The 22,500-nt window shown below is 43.8% G+C and overlaps 1 protein-coding gene across 5 annotated transcripts in view; it reads left to right on the top strand.

Moving 5' to 3' along the window:
* znf536 (zinc finger protein 536) overlaps positions 1-22,500 on the top strand; it is a 653,496-nt gene that overhangs the window by 243,581 nt on the left and 387,415 nt on the right. For 4 of the 5 annotated variants that reach the window (XM_061963702.2, XM_061963703.2, XM_061963705.2 and 1 more), the window contains exon 4: positions 8,705-8,787. The gene's annotated coding sequence lies outside the window, so the exon portion shown is untranslated. Of the gene's footprint in view, positions 1-8,704; positions 8,788-10,748; positions 11,062-22,500 lie in introns of those variants that run through there. The other variant, XM_061963706.2, reaches the window with a different exon arrangement.

The raw sequence follows: 22,500 nt of genomic DNA, 5'->3' as shown, positions 1-22,500 counted from the left end.
CTCTTAAGGGTCTGTATACATCAGCAGAGTGGCGACGGCGGCCTCCAAACATCTGGATGCGATGAAGCGCCATTTGTCTAAACAGCGCAGCCACCCAACGCGCTCGCCAGCGTTATTGACAAATATTTCAGCGCGGCGGCGGCGGCCCTCAAAGGAGAGAGCGATGGATGCTCTGTGGGTGTTTACACCATGACGGCACTCTCGAGGGGACGGACGCCGGGATTGTTGAAGGAGATGCTGAGATTACAAATAAAAGCGGGGCAAAATCGGCCGAGTCGTCGTCTAAATACTCAGATTTAACGCTCGGTCGGCACAACGTGGCGTGTTTGTGCACTTCTATTTCCTGCAATACGGTACTCAAGTGTCCCCTACAAAGCCTGGTTGCAAGTTGGATGTTTCCCTTGCACAAAGGCAACCTCAGCCATAGACAGTTATGGGGTTTCCTCTACATGTAATTGATTTTGGCGCACCGCCACGGCAAAATAAAAGCCACCACATTTAAAACATGTAAGTTTATTTTACAGAAAAACAAATTTAAGTACAGTGAAACCTCCATTTATGGACTTGATTGGTTTTTGAACAGGGTTCGGATATAGAGAAGTTTGTATAGTGAAGCAAAGTTCTCCATAAGAAACAACATAAATATGAATAATTGCTTCCAGCCTGGACAAAAGTCCATATTTTAATGAAAATTTGAACACAATATAAAATGCATAACTCTCTTTATTAACAAGCTGAACTGTGCTGTATGGGGGTTGGGTGGGGGGCGGGAAGTGTCCCGGAAGAGTTAGTGCTGCAAGAGATTCTGGGTATTTGTTCTGTTGTGTTCATGTTGTGTTACGGTGCGGATGTTCTCCCGAAATGTGTTTGTCATTCTTGTTTGGTGTGGGTTCACAGTGTGGCGCATATTTGTAACAGTGTTAAAGTTGTTTATACGGCCACCCTCAGCGTGGCCTTTTATGGCAGTTGACCAAGTATGCATGGCATTCACTTATGTGTGTGTGAAAGCTGTACATAATATGTGACTTGGCCGGCACGCTGTTTGTATTGAGGAAAAGGGGACGTGACTACAGGTTGTAGAGGACGCTAAAGGCAGTGCCTTTAAGGCAGGCACCCAATATTGTTGTCCGGGTGGAAATCGGGAGAAATTCGGGAGAATGGTTGCCCCGGGAGATTTTCAGGAGTGGCACTGAAATTCGAGAGTCTCCCGGGAAAATCGGGAGGGTTGGCAAGTATGGATGGCAGAGGTGTGTGTCTTCTTGAGACCTCCGAAAAATGCCTACCTCATTTTACGAGAAAAACGGAACATTTGTGCAATATTATGATAAAAGTTGGAATTTTACTCAATAACAGTCGCAGTTTTACAAGAACATTTTTAAATGTTGGCAATTTTATGAAAAGATTCGTAATTTTACTCGCCAAAAGCCACAATTTTGTAAGAAAACTTTACAATTTTGGCAAAATTTATGACACAATTCAGCTGTTCACCAGGCACGTTTTTTCAGGGATGAATAGGTAAGTCCTTCTTTAGCTGCCGTCTTGTTTTATCATATATTGCTGCCTTTGCACCTGTCAATGTTTACTTTTGTATGCACATTAAATAAATAAAACATCCTGACTTTGGAGCAATGTTCACGGACTCTAGTGTTTGACTCTCTATTAGATGCAATGGTTTTCCGTATTAGGACCATGATTTATGTCCTAACTTGTACTTTTCCCTGTTGATGTCTCAAGAATGGTAGAAATACAAGAAAAAACACACACACACACACACACACGCACACACCCAGTGTGAGTGTCTTGTTGGGGAGATGGTCTCAGCTCGGTGGCTGCGACATAGTCTGAGGCCTTAATGCATTATCATATATCGGGTGGTCCTTGCCCCGCGGACAAAAGGCAATTGAATACAATTTAATGACATTGCCGGGAATGTGCGTGTGTGTGTTTTGTGGGACGTTTGAGAATAAAAGCGAGGAGGAGGAGGGATAGGCAGAGGGTCCATAAGTGAAAATAACGTCTGTGTTTTTAACGACAATGTGACCTCCATCCTCTCATCTGTGCCGTGATGAAAATGTGGACTTTTGACTGACACAAAGGTCCCATCTACACTGCAAATCTGATTTGTTTTGCTCTCAAGGGACACAGATCCGATAAATTAGTGTTGTCCCGATACCAATATTTTGGTACTGGTACCAAAATATTTCGGTACTTTTCAGTACTTTTCTACATAAAGGGGACCACAAAAGATGTCATTATTGGCTTTATTTTAACAAAAAAATCTTACAGTACATTAAATATATGTTTATTATTGCAAGTTTGTCCTTAAATAAAATAGTGAACATACTAGACAACTTGTCTTTTATTAGTAAGAAAGCAAACAAAGGCTCCCAATTTAGCTGCTGTGTCATTTACACTATATTGCCAAAAGTATTTGGCCACCTGCCTTGACTCACATATGAACTTGAAGTGCCATCCCATTCCTAACCCATAGGGTTCAATATGACCTTTTGCAGCTATTACAGCTTCAACTCTTCTGAGAAGGCTGTCCACAAGGTTGCGGAGTGTGTTTATAGCAGTGACGTGCGGTGAGGTTGATGGCTGGTGAGGCACTGACTTCATCACAGTCAGATTTACAAACATATGAACCCTAAAGAGTATCTTATTCACCATTTGATTGGCAGCAGTTAACGGGTTATGTTTAAAAGCTCATACCAGCATTCTTCCCTGCTTGGCACTCAGCATCAAGGCTTGGAATTGGGGGTTAAATCACCAAAAATGATTCCCGGACACGGCGCTGCTGCTGGTCACTGCTCCCCTCACCTCCCAGGGGGTGAACAAGGGGATGGGTCAAATGCAGAGGACACATTTCACCACACCTAGTGTGTGCGTGACAAGACAATCATTGGTACTTTAACTTAACTTTAACTTTACACATACAAACTGTAGCACACAAAAAAGCACATTTAATTAAAAAAAACATTATTATGGTCTTACCTTTACTTATAAGTGCGGGAACAGTGGTGTTCGTGTTGGAGGAGTTGTGAATGAATGAAATATGAAATCAGTGCTGCAGTCTGCAGGTGTACCTAATGTTGTGTCCCTGCAGTCGTTCCGGCGCGAGCATTGTTGTTTTTGCACTTTTTGGCTTCTTGTTAAGTTTTTTTGGGTGGATTCGGTCTTGCACGTGGAGGGTTTGGGTGTGGCTTTGGTTGGTGTGGCACTCCCGTCGGGTGGTGCGTTAACCGGCACCAGGAGGCGGGATTACTGTGAGCATCAGCCAGTGCGTCTTCGCAGCAGTTTTATGATTGCTCAGCACAAGAAATACGTTACACACATACAGTTGTTGACAAAATACACTGTACATTATATACCTCAGCTAACTAAACTATGGAAATGTATAATATAATTCATATAGCAATACGGTCTCACTGCACAGCAGGCCAGCAGTTAGCCGAGTCATTGCGCAATCCATGTTGAGGCACTGAGTGACGTGCCTCAACTGGCTGCTGTTCACAGCACCGTCTCTTCTCAGTATTTGAACGGCAAATGTGAAAATTCAGCGATTTTGAATAAAAATAATCTAAAACTGGTGAAGTTAAATGGAAAATAACGTAATAGTACAATCACTGGATACATATAACAATTTAAAAAAAAATTTTTCTTTTTACATTTTTTTTCTTTCCATGATGGCAGGTGAGGCCCCGCCTCACCTGCCTCCAGTGACCGCACGTCACTGGTTTATAGGAATTTTCCACCATTCTTCCAAAAGCGCATTGGTGAGGTCACACACTGATGTTGGTGGAGAAGGCATGGCTCTCAGTCTCCGTTCTAATTCATCCCAACGGGTTCAGGTCAGGACTCTGTGCAGGCCAGTCAAGTTCAACCACACCAGACTCTGTCATCCATGTCTTTATGGACCTTGCTTTGTGCACTGGTGCATAGTCATGTTGGAAGAGGAAGGGGCCCGCTCTAAACTGTTCCCACATGGAATTGTCCACAATGTTTTGGTATCCTGGAGCATTCAAAGATCCTTTCACTAGAACTAAGGGGCCAAGCCCAACTCCTGGAAAAACAACCCCTCACCATAATTCCTCCTCCACCAAATTTCACACTCGGCACAATGCAGTCCGAAATGTAGCATTCTCCTGGCAACCTCCAAACCCAGACTGGTTCATCAGATTGCCGGATGGAAAAGTGTGACTCATCAGTCCAGAGAAGGCGTCTCCACTGCTCTAGAGTCCAGTGGTGACGTGCTTTACACCACTGCATCCCATGCTTTGCTTGGTGACGTATGGCTTAGATGCAGCTGCTCGGCCATGGAAACCCATCGCATGAAGCTCTCTGCCTACTGTACGTGGGCTAATTGGAAGGTCACATGAAGTTTGGAGAAAGTCTTTGCACTGTGCGCTTCAGCAACCGCTGACCCCTCTCTGTCAGTTTACCTGGCCTACCACTTTGGTGGCTGAGTTGCTGTTGTTCCCAAACTCTTCACTTTTCTTATAATAAAGCCGAGAGTTGACTTTGGAATATTTAGGAGCGAGGAAATTTCACGACTGGATTTGTTGCCCAGGTGGCATCCTATGACAGTTCCACGCTGGAAATCACTGAGAGCGGCCCACTCTTTCACAAATGTTTGTAGAAACAGTCTCCATGCCTAAGTGCTTGATTGTATACACCTGTGGCCGGGCCAAGTGATTAGGACACCTGATTCTCATCATTTGGATGGGTGGCCAAATACTTTTGGCAATATAGTGTATGTATGTATAATGTGTGTTTATATTTACATATGTGTGTATATATGTATATATACATACATATGTGTATATATATATATGTATGTATGTATGTTTGTATGCATATGTGTATATATGTATACGTATATTTATGTATATACATATATATATATATATATATATATATATATATATATATATATATATATACAGTATATATATATATATACATATATATATATACAGTATATATATATATACATATATATAGATATATATATATATATATATATGTATATATATATATATATATATATATATATATATATATATATATATATATATATATATATATATATATTAAAGTTAAAGTACCAATGATCGTCTCACACACACCAGGTGTGGTGAAATTTGTCCTCTGAATTTGACCCATCCCCTTGTTCACCCCCTGGGAGGTGAGGGGAGCAGTGAGCAGCAGCGGTGGCTGCGCCCGGGAATCATTTTTGGTGATTTAACCCCCAATTCCAACCCTTGATGCTGAGTGCCAAGCAAGGAGGTAATGGGTCCCATTTTTATAGTCTTTGGTATGACTCGGCCGGGGTTTGAACTCACGACCTACCAATCTCAGGGCGGACATTCTAACCACTATGTAATTATGTATGTATGTATGTATGCATGTATGTATGTATATATGTATATATGTATGTATGTATGTATGTATGCATGTTTGTTTGTATGCATATGTGTATATATGTATATTTATGTATATGTGTATATGTAATTATGTATGTATGTATGTATATATGTATATATGTGTGTATGTTTGTTTGTATGCATATGTGTATATATGTATATGTGTATTTATGTATATGTATATTTATGTATATGTAATTATGTATCTATGTATGTATGTACATATGTATGTATGTCTGTATGTTTGTTTGTATGCATATGTGTATATATGTATATGTATATTTATGTATATTTGTATGTGTAATTATGTATGTACCGTATTTTTCGGACAATAAGTGGCAGTTTTTTTCATAGTTTGGCCGGGCTCCAGTGCGACTTATTTATGTTTTTTTCTTTCTTTATTATGCATTTTCGGCAGGTGCGACTTATACTCCGAAAATTACGGTATGTATATGAGAGTTATAGAGTTGTAGAAATTATTGGAAACTCAAGACAGCCATGACATTATGTTCTTTACAAGTGTTTGTAAACTTTTGACCACGACTGTATATATATGTATATATATATATATATATATATATATATATATATATATAGGAAGGATCTCAAAGAGATGCAGCAACACCTAAAACGGAACATTCCGCCTTTTCTCCTGCGATAACAAAGCAGAATGTAGTCGTTTGTGTCGTCACGGAACATCTTTTAAAGTCATTTTTAGCTTAAAAACGTATCACTGAGAGCGTGCGAACGTTGACGTGGCGCTCGAGTGGCGAACACACGTCCACTGTAGTGGACCTCATGTTGTGTCAATAAAATCAACGGGGATCGTTCGCCGCCATGTTAAGGGGAACACGATAAGCCACGCCGCCGCCGTGTTTTGTCCCCACTTTGGGACGAAATTCATTTGCAATTTTGACCGGCGCGGAAACGGCGGCGTTGGCTCGCCGAGTGCCACTAGAACGCCAAAAGAGTCCAAACTGCACTCAGCGGGCCTGAGCAGGCTCACTGAAAAGGTTTGGATCCAATTCACATATAGGTCAATTAAATGCACCAACATCTGCTCTCTCCCCGCCATTTGCATACAGCATTCATATGTTAATCATGCCCCTTGTTTTTTTTTGTTTTTTTTCCTTCCTGTGTGTGCGTGTTTGTTTCTCGCTGTGCGCATGTTTTTTTTTTGTTTTTTTTCCTGTGTGCTTCCTCCCCTCCTCCCAGCCTCTTTTGTACGGCCCAAACAAAAAGAGATGCAGAAAATGTCGGATTGCCTCCTTTTTCGCCGTGCCTATTTTCACTTCCTGCGCGCGTTGTTGTCGTCGGGGAGGTGAGCGCACCCCTGATGGCGGCGAGGAGCCCCCTTTTTTTAAACGCGCCCCGCTCTCCTCCCCGAGCAGCTTAATGCCTTATAAATCAATGATGACACAGATGGACCAGCGATAATCTATTTAGAATGCCTCACAGCAAATATTGTTGTGCAGATGATTAGACAGACAGTGCTTTTAACCCCTGAAGTCCTCACATGCTCCTCTTTTCCTCCCTTTTCAATCATATTTACACCACCTTGGACGTAGTTCTGCTTACAATGAGTCTTTTAATGGTTTCTGTTTTGTCTGTGGACCTGAACCTTAGATTTATAGGAGTTAAGTGTTGGTAGCATGTCCGAAAAATAGGATTTTCAAAACATGGATGGAGTTGGCTTTTCCGTTTTAAATCAGTTGAAGGTTTGTAAGCGTTGGTCCTCGAACGTTTGTTTTTTCCTTGCATTTAAAACACATGTACACCCTTTATTAGCATTAGGATTTTCAAAACATGGATGGAGTTGGCTTTTCCGTTTTAAATCAGTTGAAGGTTTGTAAGCGTTGGTCCTCGAACGTTTGTTTTTTCCTTGCATTTAAAACACATGTACACCCTTTATTAGCATTAGGATTTTCAAAACATGGATGGAGTTGGCTTTTCCGTTTTAAATCAGTTGAAGGTTTGTAAGCGTTGGTCCTCGAACGTTTGTTTTTTCCTTGCATTTAAAACCCTTTATTAGCATTAGCATATTCCTATGTATATAGCGTGTCCTAAATATTTGATTTTCAAGACATTTTGTTTTAAAAGAAGGGTTTTTAAGCCTTTTTTAAAAGCATCCACAGTCTGTGGTGCCCTCAGGTGGTCAGGGAGAGCATTAGGGGCGGCATGGCCTAGTGGGTAGAGCAACCGTGCCAGAAACCTGAGGGTTGCAGGTTCGCTCCCCGCCTCTTACCATCCAAAAATCGCTGCCGTTGTGTCCTTGGGCGGGACACTTCACCCTTTGCCCCCGGTGCCACTCACACCGGTGAATTGAATGATGACTGATAGGTGGTGGTCGGAGGGGCCGTTGGCGCAAATTGCAGCCACGCTTCCGTCAGTCTACCCCAGGGTAGCTGTGGCTATGAAAGTAGCTTACCACCATCAGGTGTGAATGAATGATGGGTTCTACATGTAAAGCGACTTTGGGTACTTTAGAAAGTGCTATATAAATCCCAGGTATTATTATTATTATTATTCCACAGACTGGGAGCGGCGGAGCAGAAAGCCCGGTCTCCCATAGTTCGTAGCTTTGTCCTCGGAGGTTGGAGGAGGGAGGTTAGCCTGTCCGGAGCGCAGGCGTCGTGTAGTTAATTTGTATCTGCTCTTGGTTTCAGTTTCTAAATCACATGACATCACTCCCGTCTCTTATTGGTCACAACAGGGCTGATAAACAACATGGCTTCCAGCCTTCATAATGATCATGTAGGAGTCGACACCGGTAAGTGGACCAGGGCTCTTTAAGAGGACGTCTGGATGAAGATGTTTAAGAAAAAGCCTGACACGGCGTAACCTTCTGTCTGGATGCTCCAGCGTGTTTGACATTAGGGAGGTTAATGGCCGCCCGGGGTCTCTGCCCCCGCTCTCACGGTCCGTGCTCTGCGTCAGGCCCTCCTGGAGGGCTGCGCGGAGCGCCGGGGTGAAGTGCAGCCTGTCAGACGTGGCAGCCGGCGCGAGCGCGCTGATAAATATAAGCTGGTATTGATCGGCTGAAAATGAAATATCCCCGAGTGGCAGCGCAGTATTTAGCTCCTCGTCACCGCTGGCCTTGCCCGGGAGCTGGGGGGATGGATTTCCAAACGTGCCTCCGGGGTGCCGCCTTGCGCCAGATTTGATTTCATCTTTAACCTTTTTTCATGGCTGCGCTCCCTCGACCTTCGCGGCGCCGCTCACTAAATTTGTTAGCGCCTTTAAGACTATGCTAACGGCGGACTTCCTCTTTCCTTCAGGTGGCGTTCCCGTCAGCAGTGCCAGCCAGAGGCGGCTTGATCCGACACCAAGGTTCACTCCAGTATGCTGTTGGTGTGCTAAGGTAGGCCCCGCCTTTTTTTTACATCAACACCCTTTTTTTTACCTTCACCAGGGTTTGTTATTTGGTAACTCACCAACCTATGTTGGTGAACATTTCAGGGAATCTCAGAAATGTGATAAGAAACAAGTTCTGATCTGGATCACCGTCTGGACTCAGGATTTTTAAAATGATACTTTACTGTTGGCGCTCTACCAGTCTTAGTCTGGTTTTAGTCTCAGGGGTATTCAATCCATCGCTACTGGACTGTTCAGTTTTTCTTAGAAGACGTATCACTTATCCAAGACCTCTTCATCAGTTCATGTTAATTGACTTAGATCGGTCAGACAGAGTCTTAGATTTAGTTAGGTCAACTCTAGTTTTAGACTTAGTTTGGTCAGATCTAGACTTGGACTTAGTTTGGTCAGCCCGAGTCTTAGACTTAGATTCTTACACTTCGATTAGTCAGATCAAGTCTTAGATTGGTCAGATCTAATCTTAGATTCGGATTGGTCAGATCTAGTCTTTGACTTAGAATGGGCAGATAAAGTCTTAAATTGGTCAGATCTAATCTTAGATTTGGATTGGTCAGATCTAGTCTTAGACATAGTTTGGTCAGATCTCATCTTTGACTTAGATTGTTAAACTTGGATTTGTCAGATCTTGTCAATGATTAGATTGGTCAGATCTAAGGTAGGTCCCGCCTTTTTTACGACACACCCTCTTTTTTTTTTAACTTCACCAGGGTTTGTTTGTTGGTTATCAACCTAACTCACCAACCTATGTTGGTGAACATTTCAGGAAATCTCAGAATTGGGATAAGAAACAAGTTCTGATCTGTATCACCGTCTGGACTCAGGATTTTTAAAATGCGACTTTACTGTTGGCGCTCTACCAGTCTTGTTCTGGTTTTAGTCTCAGGGTATTCAATCCATCGCTACTAGACTGTTCAGTTTTTCTTAGAAGACGTTTCACTTCTCATCCAAGACCTCTTCATCAGTTCATGTTAATGGACTTAGATCGGTCAGACAGAGTCTTAGATTTAGTTAGGTCAACTCTAGTTTTAGACTTAGTTTGGTCAGATCTAGACTTGGACTTAGTTTGGTCAGCCCGAGTTTTAGACTTAGATTCTTACACTTCGATTGGTCAGATCAAGTCTTAGATTGGTCAGATGTAGTCTTTGAGTTAGATTGGCAGATAAAGTCTTAGATTGGTCAGATCTAATCTTATATTCGGATTGGTCAGATCTAGTCTTTGACTTAGTTTGGGCAGATAAAGTCTTAAATTGGTCAGATCTAATCTTAGATTTGGATTGGTCAAATCTAGTCTTAGACTTAGATTGATCAGCTCTAGTCTGAGACATAGTTTGGTCAGATCTCATCTTTGACTTAGATTGTTAAACTTGGATTTGTCAGATCTTGTCAATGATTAGATTGGCAAGATCTAAGGTAGGCTCCGCCTTTTTTTACGCCACACCCTCTTATTTTTTTACCTTCACCAGGGTTTGTTTGTTGGTTATCAACCTAACTCACCAACGTATGTTGGTGAACATTTCAGGAAATCTCAGAATTGGGATAAGAAACAAGTTCTGACCTGTTTCACCGTCTGGACTCAGGATTTTTAAAATGCTTCTTTACTGTTGGCGCTCTACCAGTCTTGTTCTGGTTTTAGTCTCGGGGTATTCAATCCATCGCTACTGGACTGTTCAGTTTTTCTTAGAAGACGTTTCACTTCTCATCCAAGACCTCTTCATCAGTTCATGTTCATGGATTTAGATTGGTCAGACCGAGTCATAGATTTAGTTAGGTCAACTCTAGTTTTAGACTTAGTTTGGTCAGATCTAGACTTTCACTCAGTTTGGTCAGCCCGAGTTTTAGACTTAGATTCTTAGACTTCGATTGGTCAGATCAAGTCTTAGATTGGTCGTATGTAGTCTTTTAGTTAGATTGGCAGATAAAGTCTTAGATTGGTCAGATTTAATCTTAGATTTGGATTGGTCAGATCTAGTCTTAGACTTAGTTTGGTCAGATGTACTCTTAGACTTTTGTCAGACCTAGTTTTAGACTTAGATTGTTGGATTTGGATTGGGTAGAAGTAGACTTAGACTTTAATTAATCAGCTCTAGTCTTATACTTAGTTTGGTCGGATCTAGTCTTAGATTGTTCACATCTAGTCTTAGACTTTGATCGGTCAGATCTAGTCTGACTAGTAGTTTTGTATTTTTTTGTGAAAAGGTTAAAAATAAATACACTGTAAATTTAAAGTCAAATCACTCCAGTATGCTGTTGGTGTGCTAAGGTAGGCCCCGCCTTTATTTACGTCAACACTTTTTTTTTTTTACCTCCACCAGGGTTTGTTAGTTGGTTATCAACCTAACTCACCAACCTATGTTGGGGAACATTTCAGGAAATCTCATAAATGGGATAAGAAACAAGTTCTGATCTGAATCACCGTCTGGACTCAGGATTTTTAAAATGATACTTTACTGTTGGCGCTCTACAAGTCTTGTTCAGGTTTTAGTCTCAGGGTATTCAATCCATCACTACGGGACTGTTCAGTTTTTCTTAGAAGACGTTTCACTTCTCATCCTAGACCTATTCATCAGTTCATGGTCAGACCGAGTCTTAGATTTAGTTAGGTCAACTCTAGTTTTACACTTAGTTTGGTCAGATCTAGACTTGGACTCAGTTTGGTCAGCCCGAGTTTTAGACTTAGATTCTTAGACTTTGATTGGTCAGATCAAGTCTTAGATTGGTCAGATGTAGTTGTACAGAGATAGGTCAGATCTAGTCTTTGACTTAGATTGGGCAGATAAAGTCTTGGTCGGATCTAGTCTTAGATTGGTCAGATCTAGTCTTAGACTTCGATCGGTCAGATCGTAGTTTTGTATTTTTTTGTAAAAAATAAATACACCTTGAATTTAAAGTCAAAGCTTTGTGTTACTAATAATTATGTATTCTTTCCTCTGTGTTTTCAAAATAGTTTTATTCTTTAGTTATTAATCTTATTTTGACAATAATCTGTGGGTCAATAAAAAAGTATTCACGGCCCCCCAAAAAGATGCATCCCGGACTCAATCATTCTGCACAATAACCACGGCCTGTTATCATCATGATATCATCATGATGTCATCATGATGTCATCATGTTGTCATATGTATGTGTGTATATATGTTGTGCCCCAGGAAGTAATAGTGTTACTTGAAGAAGACTCTTGAGCTTGTTGCTAGAGCTTGACTGTATCGTAGTGTCTGTGTGAGGATAGAGAACACCACACACACACACACACACACACACACACACACACACACACACACACACCAACTGTTCATCATTCACTCGCCAGTTAGACTTATCCCCAAAGGCGTTGTGTCTTTAAGCGCACACGCTGTCGCGCGGCTTCAGCGCACGTACGCACACTCAACTTGTAACAATCTGGATCGTGATAATCTATGATAATCATCCGCCACATGCCACCTAAAAACACACACGGGTGGCATTGGGCGGCCGCCCTGGCACGCCGCGTCATCCCCGCCTCCCCCGCGCCAATGTCACCACCTCCGCCGTCAATGTCAGCGCTCTTTTTTTCTTTTCTTTTTTTTCTTCTCTTTTATGTGCCGGCGTCTCACGCTGTCACGCGCCACGCCGGCCACGGCGGCGGCGGCGGCGGCGAAGGAAAGGGAATGTTGAGCAATTTATGTTTGGCATTAGCGTAATTGAATCGCACTCGTATATCAAGAAGTGGCGAGGTGCAGGTGATATAAATACACACCGCCATCCGTGAAAAGTGGCACGTGTCCCTCCCTTATTCCTGATCTCGGGAACAATGTCTCCAGTCCCCCCTCCTGCGTCCCCCGCCCTCTCCTTTGCAGAGATGGATGATAAATTCCGGGCGGGCGCGCCTGCAACAGCTGTTGGCAGACAGGCCTGATATGAGAATAGCAGCATAGGATGAGCAGGCATTAAAAATTAATATGCTATTTAGCCTAGGTGTATTTTAGGTATTTGACATTTTCATGTCCGGACAGACTCAATTTATTCATAGTGCACGGGGTGGAAAAAAAAAAAAAATCCTAAATAAAATAATAAAAAGGAGTGTGGGGGGTGCTAAGCGAAGGCCGTTTGGTGGTTTTTATGGTTGGTCTGACTCACCTTGTCGCCGCCATGCGGGGTCACACCAGTGCACAGGCGGACTCTTTATGCTATCTGTAGGCCTTGTTCACACTGTAGGTCAGTTCCGATTTTTTTCGCTCGTATGTTGATCTGTACCGAAAATATTTTTTGGCATTTTTTTTTTTTTTGACTAGGGAAGGTTGTTTGCATTGGGTCATATAAATAAATGCTGCGCTAGCATGAGGAATGGTCATATACCTGAAATATTCATGTTGTCCACAAGATGGTGACGTTGCAAGATATGTTCTTACTTTTAAAATGACCTGAAAGCCAAATTCCTTATTCATAACTGTAGAGGTTGCCCTCTAGTGGGTTCCTCGGACCACCACACATCGCCACGAGAGCCCGGATCAGGGTTACGACACTGTTTTATTTTCATAAAATAGTGCAGGGGTTTTTGCTTTCCAGCAAAATGTATTTTTCTGAGTTCGTGTCTCTCTCTCTCTCTGGCTCCCACTCCAACTCCAACTGCGTGTCTCATTCCGGCTGCTGCTAATAAAGGCGACAGGTGATTAGATAACAAGGCCCACCTGGGCCATCTACTCACCTGTCGCTGTCTTCGAGGCCGGTCCTGGCAAAGCCCGTTCCGCGGCAGGCCCGCAGGCCACGCTCCCCTCCACAATAATGTCTCGTGGGCAAAATTGAAGACGCCGCCTGACCGCTCGTGGCCCGCAGGCTGGAGTTTGGACACCCCTGCCTAGGTCCTATCTCCTCCTGTAGTAACCTATAGCCTAGCCCGTATTTTTTGCTACGAAATAGCAATCACTTGTATGAGAAATGGGTGCGTTTATGTTATAAATATACATACATACACTATATATATATATATATATATATATAGATATATATATATATATATACATATATACATATCTATATATATATTTATATATATATGCATATCTATCTATATATATATATATATATATATATATATATATAGTGTATGTGAGTATATACATACAGTGTGTGTGTATGTGTATATATATATGTATATATATATATATATATATATATATATATATATATATATATATATATATTTATATATATATATATGTGTATAGATATATACATATATATACATATATATATATATATATATACATATATATATATATATTTATATATATATATATATATATATATATATATATATATATATATATATATATATATATATATATATATTTATATACATACATACATACATATATTTAGATATATATATTGTGTATATGAGTGTGAATGTTGTCTGTCTATCTGTGTTGGCCCTGTGATGAGGTGGCGACTTGTCCAGGGTGTAGGGTGCCTTCCGCCCGAATGCAGCTGAGATAGACTCCAGCACCCCCCGTGACCCCCAAAAAAGGGACTAGCGGTAGAAAATGGATGGATGGATATATACAGTATATATGTATTGTGTGTATATATATATATATATATATATATATATATATATATATATATATATATATGTGTAAGTATATATATATATATGTAAACCTAAATATACACAGTGTATATGTCTATATATATATATATATATATATATATATATATATATATATATATATATATTCATATACATATACAAACACTGTATATATGTATATATATATATATATATATATATATATATATATATATATATATATATACATATATAAATGTATATATATATATATATATATACATATATAAATATATATATATATATATATATATATATATACATATATACAGTGTTTGTATATGTATATGAATATATATATATATATATATATATAGACATATACACTGTGTATATTTAGGTTTACATATTATAGTAATATAATGGATATATAATTTATAACTAATATAATTAGATATTAAGAGTATGTAGAAGTTGGACCCCTACCTTGTTTACTTCCGTGACGACCTTCTTAAAGTTGTGTAATCAATCAGAAATATCAAGAAGCTAAAATGCACCAAACATGGATAAGTGTGGAGAGTATTTTGTATTTTTCCTATCATCCTTTGTCATGGACTTAAATTAGTGGGATTCTAATTTTTTTTTTATGGTGCATGGATGTTTTCTTATATTACCTACAAATTGTGTTACATTGACCCCGAAAGGAACAAGCGGTAGAAAATGGATGGATGGATATGTTATGTGTGACCATGTCTGTTGGAATTTTGTGTTGTTTTGTTGTTGTTGTTGTTTTTCTTTTAACTAGGGAAGGTTGTTGGCATTGGGTCATATAAATAAATGATGTGCTAACATGATAAGTGGTCATAGACCTGGGGACGGCATGGCTTGCGTTCTCACTCTTTCATCACCTTTTACGCAAAACGATAATAAAGCCATTTAAATTTTGCACAAATATAAACAAACGAAATGATGCCAGGAAACTGTCTGGTTTAAAAAATGTGTTCTTTTAGTAATGTCAACGTGAGTCCGCCAATCCGAGAGACGTTAAGCAGATTCCACCGCGTTTTTTTTTAAATTTCCTCATCCCGGCCCGACGTAATTGTTTAATTGAATCATATCTGACTGCTGAGTGTCACTCCTTGCTTCACAAGCCTGCAGGCCATGGACAAATGTCGACAGTCGCCCACAGCCGCGTTGGTGCTGACTTGACTGAATGATCTTTGCTCCACTTCCTGTATCGGCCTCACGTCTGCTTCATGGTCATGATTCACAATCCTCATTCTCAGCCACACATTGTTAGACCTGACCAGTGCTTCTTAATTATAATGTCACGCCCTCCTGTGGGTACATCATTTTCTTCACGCCCCACCCCGAAATTGAAATACGATTGAGAACCTGATTATATTTTTGGATTTATTGATTTATTTATATATTTATTGATTGCAGCATCGCGTGGACATCGGGGGCGGTACCTCTGGATTGGCAGACCAGGGTGGTGGTTCCTCTCTTTAAGAAGGGGAACCGGAGGGTGTGTTCTAACTATCGTGGGATCACACTCCTCAGCCTTCCCGGTAAGGTCTATTCGGGTGTACTGGAGAGGAGGCTACGCCGGATAGTCGAACCTCGGATTCAGGAGGAACAGTGTGGTTTTCGTCCTGGTCGTGGAACTGTGGACCAGCTCTATACTCTCGGCAGGGTCCTTGAGGGTGCATGGGAGTTTGCCCAACCAGTCTACATGTGCTTTGTGGACTTGGAGAAGGTATTCGACCGTGTCCCTCGGGAAGTCCTGTGGGGAGTGCTCAGAGAGTATGGGGTATCGGACTGTCTGATTGTGGCAGTCCGCTCCCTGTATGATCAGTGTCAGAGCTTGGTCCGCATTGCCGGTAGTAAGTCGGACACGTTTCCAGTGAGGGTTGGACTCCGCCAAGGCTGCCCTTTGTCACCGATTCTGTTCATAACTTTTATAGACAGAATTTCTAGGCGCAGTCAAGGCGTTGAGGGGATCTGGTTTGGTGGCTGCAGGATTAGGTCTCTGCTTTTTGCAGATGATGTGGTCCTGATGGCTTCATCTGGCCAGGATCTTCAGCTCTCACTGGATCGGTTCGCAGCTGAGTGTGAAGCGACTGGGATGAGAATCAGCACCTCCAAGTCCGAGTCCATGGTTCTCGCCCGGAAAAGGGTGGAGTGCCATCTCCGGGTTGGGGAGGAGATCTTGCCCCAAGTGGAGGAGTTCAAGTACCTCGGAGTCTTGTTCACGAGTGGGGGAAGAGTGGATCGTGAGATCGACAGGCGGATCGGTGCGGCGTCTTCAGTAATGCGGACGCTGTATCGATCTGTTGTGGTGAAGAAGGAGCTGAGCCGGAAGGCAAAGCTCTCAATTTACCGGTCGATCTACGTTCCCATCCTCACCTATGGTCATGAGCTTTGGGTTATGACCGAAAGGACAAGATCACGGGTACAAGCGGCCAAAATGAGTTTCCTCTGCCGGGTGGCGGGGCTCTCCCTTAGAGATAGGGTGAGAAGCTCTGCCATCCGGGGGGAGCTCAAAGTAAAGCCGCTGCTCCTCCACATCAAGAGGAGCCAGATGAGGTGGTTCGGGCATCTGCTCAGGATGCCACCCGAACGCCTCCCTAGGGAGGTGTTTAGGGCACGTCCGACCAGTAGGAGGCCGCGGGGAAGACCCAGGACACGTTGGGAAGACTATGTCTCCCGGCTGGCCTGGGAACGCCTCGGGGTCCCACAGGAAGAGCTGGACGAAGTGGCTGGGGAGAGGGAAGTCTGGGCTTCCCTCCTTAGGCTGCTGCCCCCGCGACCCGACCTCGGATAAGCGGAAGAAGATGGATGGATGGATGGATACAGCGTGTACAACATCATCAGTTTTTAAGGTGGCATTACTGTACTGTGCCTTAAACCTGAGGCGTAACGGCAGGGTGTGGATAAGGACGACGGAGGGTGAGATAGGGTGAGCGGAGGAGGAGTCGGCACCACCCCCCCGATCCCGCGCGACCCCGCCCGGCGCCGCTCCGCGTGGGAGTTGGAGTTCAGGGCCGCGTCTGAGATTTCAGGACGATTAGCGAGGGAGGGATGAGGATGTCAGGCCGCGGCGTCCATTAATCACCGGGCGCCAGGGAGGGGGGGGGTGTGTGATGCTTTGCGTATTCGCCCTGTGGGGGAACGTGGCGAGCACTGGATCCGGGTCATGGGTCAGGAAGCGGGGTTCGATCCACGAACCCATAAAATGTAAAGTGTTCCGCTGTTGGCGCGTTCTGCTGATGATGTCATCACCTTCTCTCCTACCCCCGGCCTCTTCATCGCTTGGCAGGAAGTCCCCGCCGCGGCGCTCTGTATATATACGCCGACTGCCATTACCTCGGGGAGCGTTTAGCAGCTCTACGTTTAACACCTTAACCTCCGCTACGGCGGCGGCGGCGAGGAAAAAGCCGGGAGGTGGAAAGCCGAGATGTTAGGCTGGCGCTCCACTGATCGGCGGCGAGGTGCGCAGAGGGGGGGTGGGTAGGGGAGGGCGCCGCGCTCGCTTTCTTCCCACCTGTTGGATGACGAGCGCTCGCTAAGAGGAGGCATCATTCCCCGGCGCTCGCTACAAAGCGGCGAGGAATCAAAGCCCCCTGAGAGTCGCTCACGCTATATGAAAGAAAATGTCTTAACATCCTGCCGCCTGTTTCTTCCCCCCTCGCCGCCGATTCCCCGCCAATGAAGCGTTTGACTTCCTGCCTCCGAAGAGAGAGCGCCGAGTGTCGCCGCTGTTTTTTTGTTTTTTTTTGCGGCTTTGAAGTTCACACGACAATTAAAGGTAAAAAAAACCGAAGACGTCAAGTCGTATTTTCTCTCCGCGGAGGCCAAAGTGACTTTGAGACCGCGGCCTCCTGGCACATGACTGTCGCTCCCCATCATTCAGGAGTCGCCGCCCGGGCCGATTAGCATTTTGCACACATCAAGCAACCCCGTCTCATCATGCCAGTGACCGGCAATGATCCTCATCTATAGACGCGCCCTTATATTTATAGACTTTATATAGTCATGCTTAGGCTGCTGCCCCCACGACCCGACTTCGAATAAGCGGAAAATCAGGAGGTAGAGCAACTGACCTATGACCTGGACCCGGTGGTTAGAGTGTCCACCCTGAGATCGGTAGGTAGGTCATACCAAAGACTATAAAAATGGGACCCATTACCTCCCCACTCAGCATCAAGGGTTGGAATTGGGGGTTGAATCACCAACAAATGATTCCCGGGCACGGCCGAAGGTGCTGCTCACTGCTCCCCTCGCCTCCCAGGGGGTGATCAAGGGTGATGGGTCAAATGCAGAGGACAAATTTCACCACACGTAGTGTGTGTGTGACAATCATTGGTACTTTAACTTTAATTTTAACAGAGTCGGGACCTGGGGTGGACCGCTCGCCTGTGCATCAGTTGGGGACATCTCTGCGCTGCTGACCCGTCTCCGCTCAGGATGGTCTCCTGCTGGCCCCACTATGGACTGGACTCTTAATATTATGTTAGATCCACTATGGACTGGACCCTCACTATTATGTTAGATCCACTATGGACTGGACTCTCAAACTATTATGTTAGATCCACTATGGACTGGACTCTCACACTATTATGTTAGATCCACTATGGACTGGACTTTCACACTATTATGTTAGATCCACTATGGACTGGACTCTCACTATTATGTTAGATCCACTATGGACTGGACTCTCACACTATTATGTTAGATCCACTATGGACTGGACTCTCACACTATTATGTTAGATCCACTATGGACTGGACTCTCACACTATTATGTTAGATCCACTATGGACTGGACTCTCACTATTATGTTAGATCCACTATGGACTGGACTCTCACTATTATGTTAAATCCACTATGGACTGGACTCTCACACTATTATGTTAGATCCACTATGGACTGGACTCTCACTATTATGTTAGATCCACTATGGACTGGACTCTCACTATTATGTTAGATCCACTATGGACTGGACTCTCACTATTATGTTAGATCCACTATGGACTGGACTCTCACTATTATGTTAGATCCACTATGGACTGGACTTTCACACTATTATGTTAGATCCACTATGGACTGGACTCTCACTATTATGTTAGATCCACTATGGACTGGACTCTCACTATTATGTTAGATCCACTATGGACTGGACTCTCACTATTATGTTAGATCCACTATGGACTGGACTCTCACTATTATGTTAGATCCACTATGGACTGGACTTTCACACTATTATGTTAGATCCACTATGGACTGGACTCTCACTATTATGTTAGATCCACTATGGACTGGACTCTCACTATTATGTTAGATCCACTATGGACTGGACTCTCACTATTATGTTAGATCCACTATGGACTGGACTTTCAAAATATTATTCTAGACCCACTCGACGTCCATTGCATCTGGTCTCCCCTATAGGGGGCAGGGTCACCCACATCTGCGGTCCTCTCCAAGGTTTCTCATAGTCATTCACATTGACATCCCACTGGGTTGTGAGTTTTTCCTTGCCCTTGTGCAGCCCTTTGAGACACTTGTGATTTAGGGCTATATAAATAAACATTGATTGATTGAACTTAAGAACCGCATGATGGTGGCCCACGAATCCTCAGTCCCAAAGATAGTCTTGTATTTTCTATAGTGTAGTACAGTAGGGAAGGGACTGCCCCATCTCGCGTGAGAGGAAGAGGAGGGGTTCTAAAAATGATGGAAGGCGCCACTCTGCAGAGCGACCGACGTTGTGGATCGAAGTTGGAATCGCCACAAATTCAAAGACATTCAACATTGCTGCCGTCTGGCGGCTAAAGTTTGTCACGTTTCATGTGTCAGATAAACGACGACGATTGGGGCTGTGTGAATCACCTTCCTACCTGTGATCGGTGGGTTGCAGTCATGCAGTGACCAATTATGCCTGATTAGCACTCCACACAGTAACATCAACTTTTTGTGCATTCACGCACAGTATAAAAGGTGTGGTGGACAAAATGAGACAAAGAAGGAGTGGCATAAAACCCGTCTTTCCTGTGGCAGAGAAAGTTGTACATGTAAACAAACTACGGTGAGTTCAAGGACTGCCATGATCAGTAGGACAAAACGGCGCTTGCCAAATACTCATCAGTTTGAGCATGTTTAATATAAACAGTGAGATTTCTAACAATTAGGAAGGTTTGTGCCAAACCTTATTAAAACAAAAAATATATATATTTTTCCATTTTCATACATTTTTTAACCGACCCCCGAGCTAAGCTTTCAAGGTACTTTAAGCTAGAAGGCCACAAAATATGGACCTGTGGGCCGCTAGTTCGAGCCCCCCTGTTGCAAACCTAACGACTGGAGCGAACTGCTCAATGGAAGCGGGCTATTGGACTGTTAATACAAGAAGACAGTAAGGTGCAGACGGACAAATGGTTTTCCGTTAATAATTGATGATGTCACTTGATCTCGGAGGTTGAACTATAAATAAGCCTGTAAGATGATGCGCCCGTCCGTCAGGATGTTTGGACTTGAACGAGCGCAAGAAACAAAGACGTCATATTGGTAGAATCGAGATAGAACTCCAAGTTCAAAAGGACATCCGTCAGAGAACCCAACAATCCATGTTGTCAATCAACCCTTCGATAACTATCAGTTTTGGGTTGTTGTTTTTTTGGAGAGAAGTATTTGGTCACTCGTGAAATAGAAAGTTGACTTCTTCAGCAGAAGCCCGTGCAGGAAGTGTCAGGTTTTGTTGAAAGGACAAACCAAGCAAAGGCGGCGTTGTGTGTGGTCGAATACTGGAGATGCGAGGGATTACATTACATGTCGGCGTTAAGGTGCGTGCTCTTGAATGGAAGAAGCAGCTTGCAATTTTCCAAAGTTAGGGAGGAAACAGAACCGGGCCTCTCGAGTATCTGCACTGCTCTCACTTTTAGGACTGCTGTGGTTATGGTCGGGTCAACCAACCAAGAGCCTTAAAGGAAAACTGCCCTTTTTGGGGGGGGAGGTTTAGTCCATCGTCCGCAATCCTTATGTGAGACAACAACCTCCTTAATCCATCCATCCATTTTCTTCAGCTTATCCGAGGTCGGCGCCTAAGCAGAGAAGCCCAGACTTCCCTCTCCTCAGCCACCTTGTCCAGGTCCTCCCGGGGGATCCCGAGGGGTTCCCAGGCCAGCCGGGAGACATAGTCTTCCCAACCTGTCCTGGGTCTTCCCCTTGGCTTCCTGCCGGTCGGACATGCCCCAAACACCTCCCTAGGGAGGCGTTCGGGTGGCATCCTGAGTAGATGCCCGAACCACCTCATCTGGCTCCTCGCGATGTGGAGGAGCAGCGGCTTTACTTTGATCTCCTCCCGGATGACAGAGCTTCTCACCCTATCTCTAAGGGAGAGACCCGCCACCCGGCGGAGGAAACTTATTTCGGCCCGTGATCTTGTCCTTTCGGTCATAACCCAAAGCTCATGACCATAGGTGAGGATGGGAACGTAGATCGACCGGTAAATTGAGAGCTTTGCCTTCTGGCAAAGGAGGCGTTCGGGTGGCATCCTGAGCAGATGCCCGAAACACCTCATCTGGCTCCTCTCGATGTGGAGGAGCAGCGGCTTTACTTTGATCTCCTCCCGGATGACAGAGCTTCTCACCCTATCTCTAAGGGAGAGACCCGCCACCCGGCGGAGGAAACTTATTTCGGCCCGTGATCTTGTCCTTTCGGTCATAACCCAAAGCTCATGACCATAGGTGAGGATGGGAACGTAGATCGACCGGTAAATTGAGAGCTTTGCCTTCTGGCAAAGGAGGCGTTCGGGTGGCATCCTGAGCAGATGCCGAACCACCTCATCTGGCTCCTCTCGATGTGGAGGAGCAGCGGCTTTACTTTGATCTCCTCCCGGATGACAGAGCTTCTCACCCTATCTCTAAGGGAGAGACCCGCCACCCGGCGGAGGAAACTTATTTCGGCCCGTGATCTTGTCCTTTCGGTCATAACCCAAAGCTCATGACCATAGGTGAGGATGGGAACGTAGATCGACCGGTAAATTGAGAGCTTTGCCTTCTGGCAAAGGAGGCGTTCGGGTGGCATCCTGAGCAGATGCCCGAAACACCTCATCTGGCTCCTCTCGATGTGGAGGAGCAGCGGCTTTACTTTG

Source organism: Nerophis lumbriciformis, linkage group LG06, assembly GCF_033978685.3.
Source record: "Nerophis lumbriciformis linkage group LG06, RoL_Nlum_v2.1, whole genome shotgun sequence".
Lineage (NCBI taxonomy): Eukaryota > Metazoa > Chordata > Actinopteri > Syngnathiformes > Syngnathidae > Nerophis > Nerophis lumbriciformis.
The sequence above is the reverse complement of the archived record's forward strand: the minus strand, read 5'-3'. Positions and strand labels throughout refer to the sequence as shown.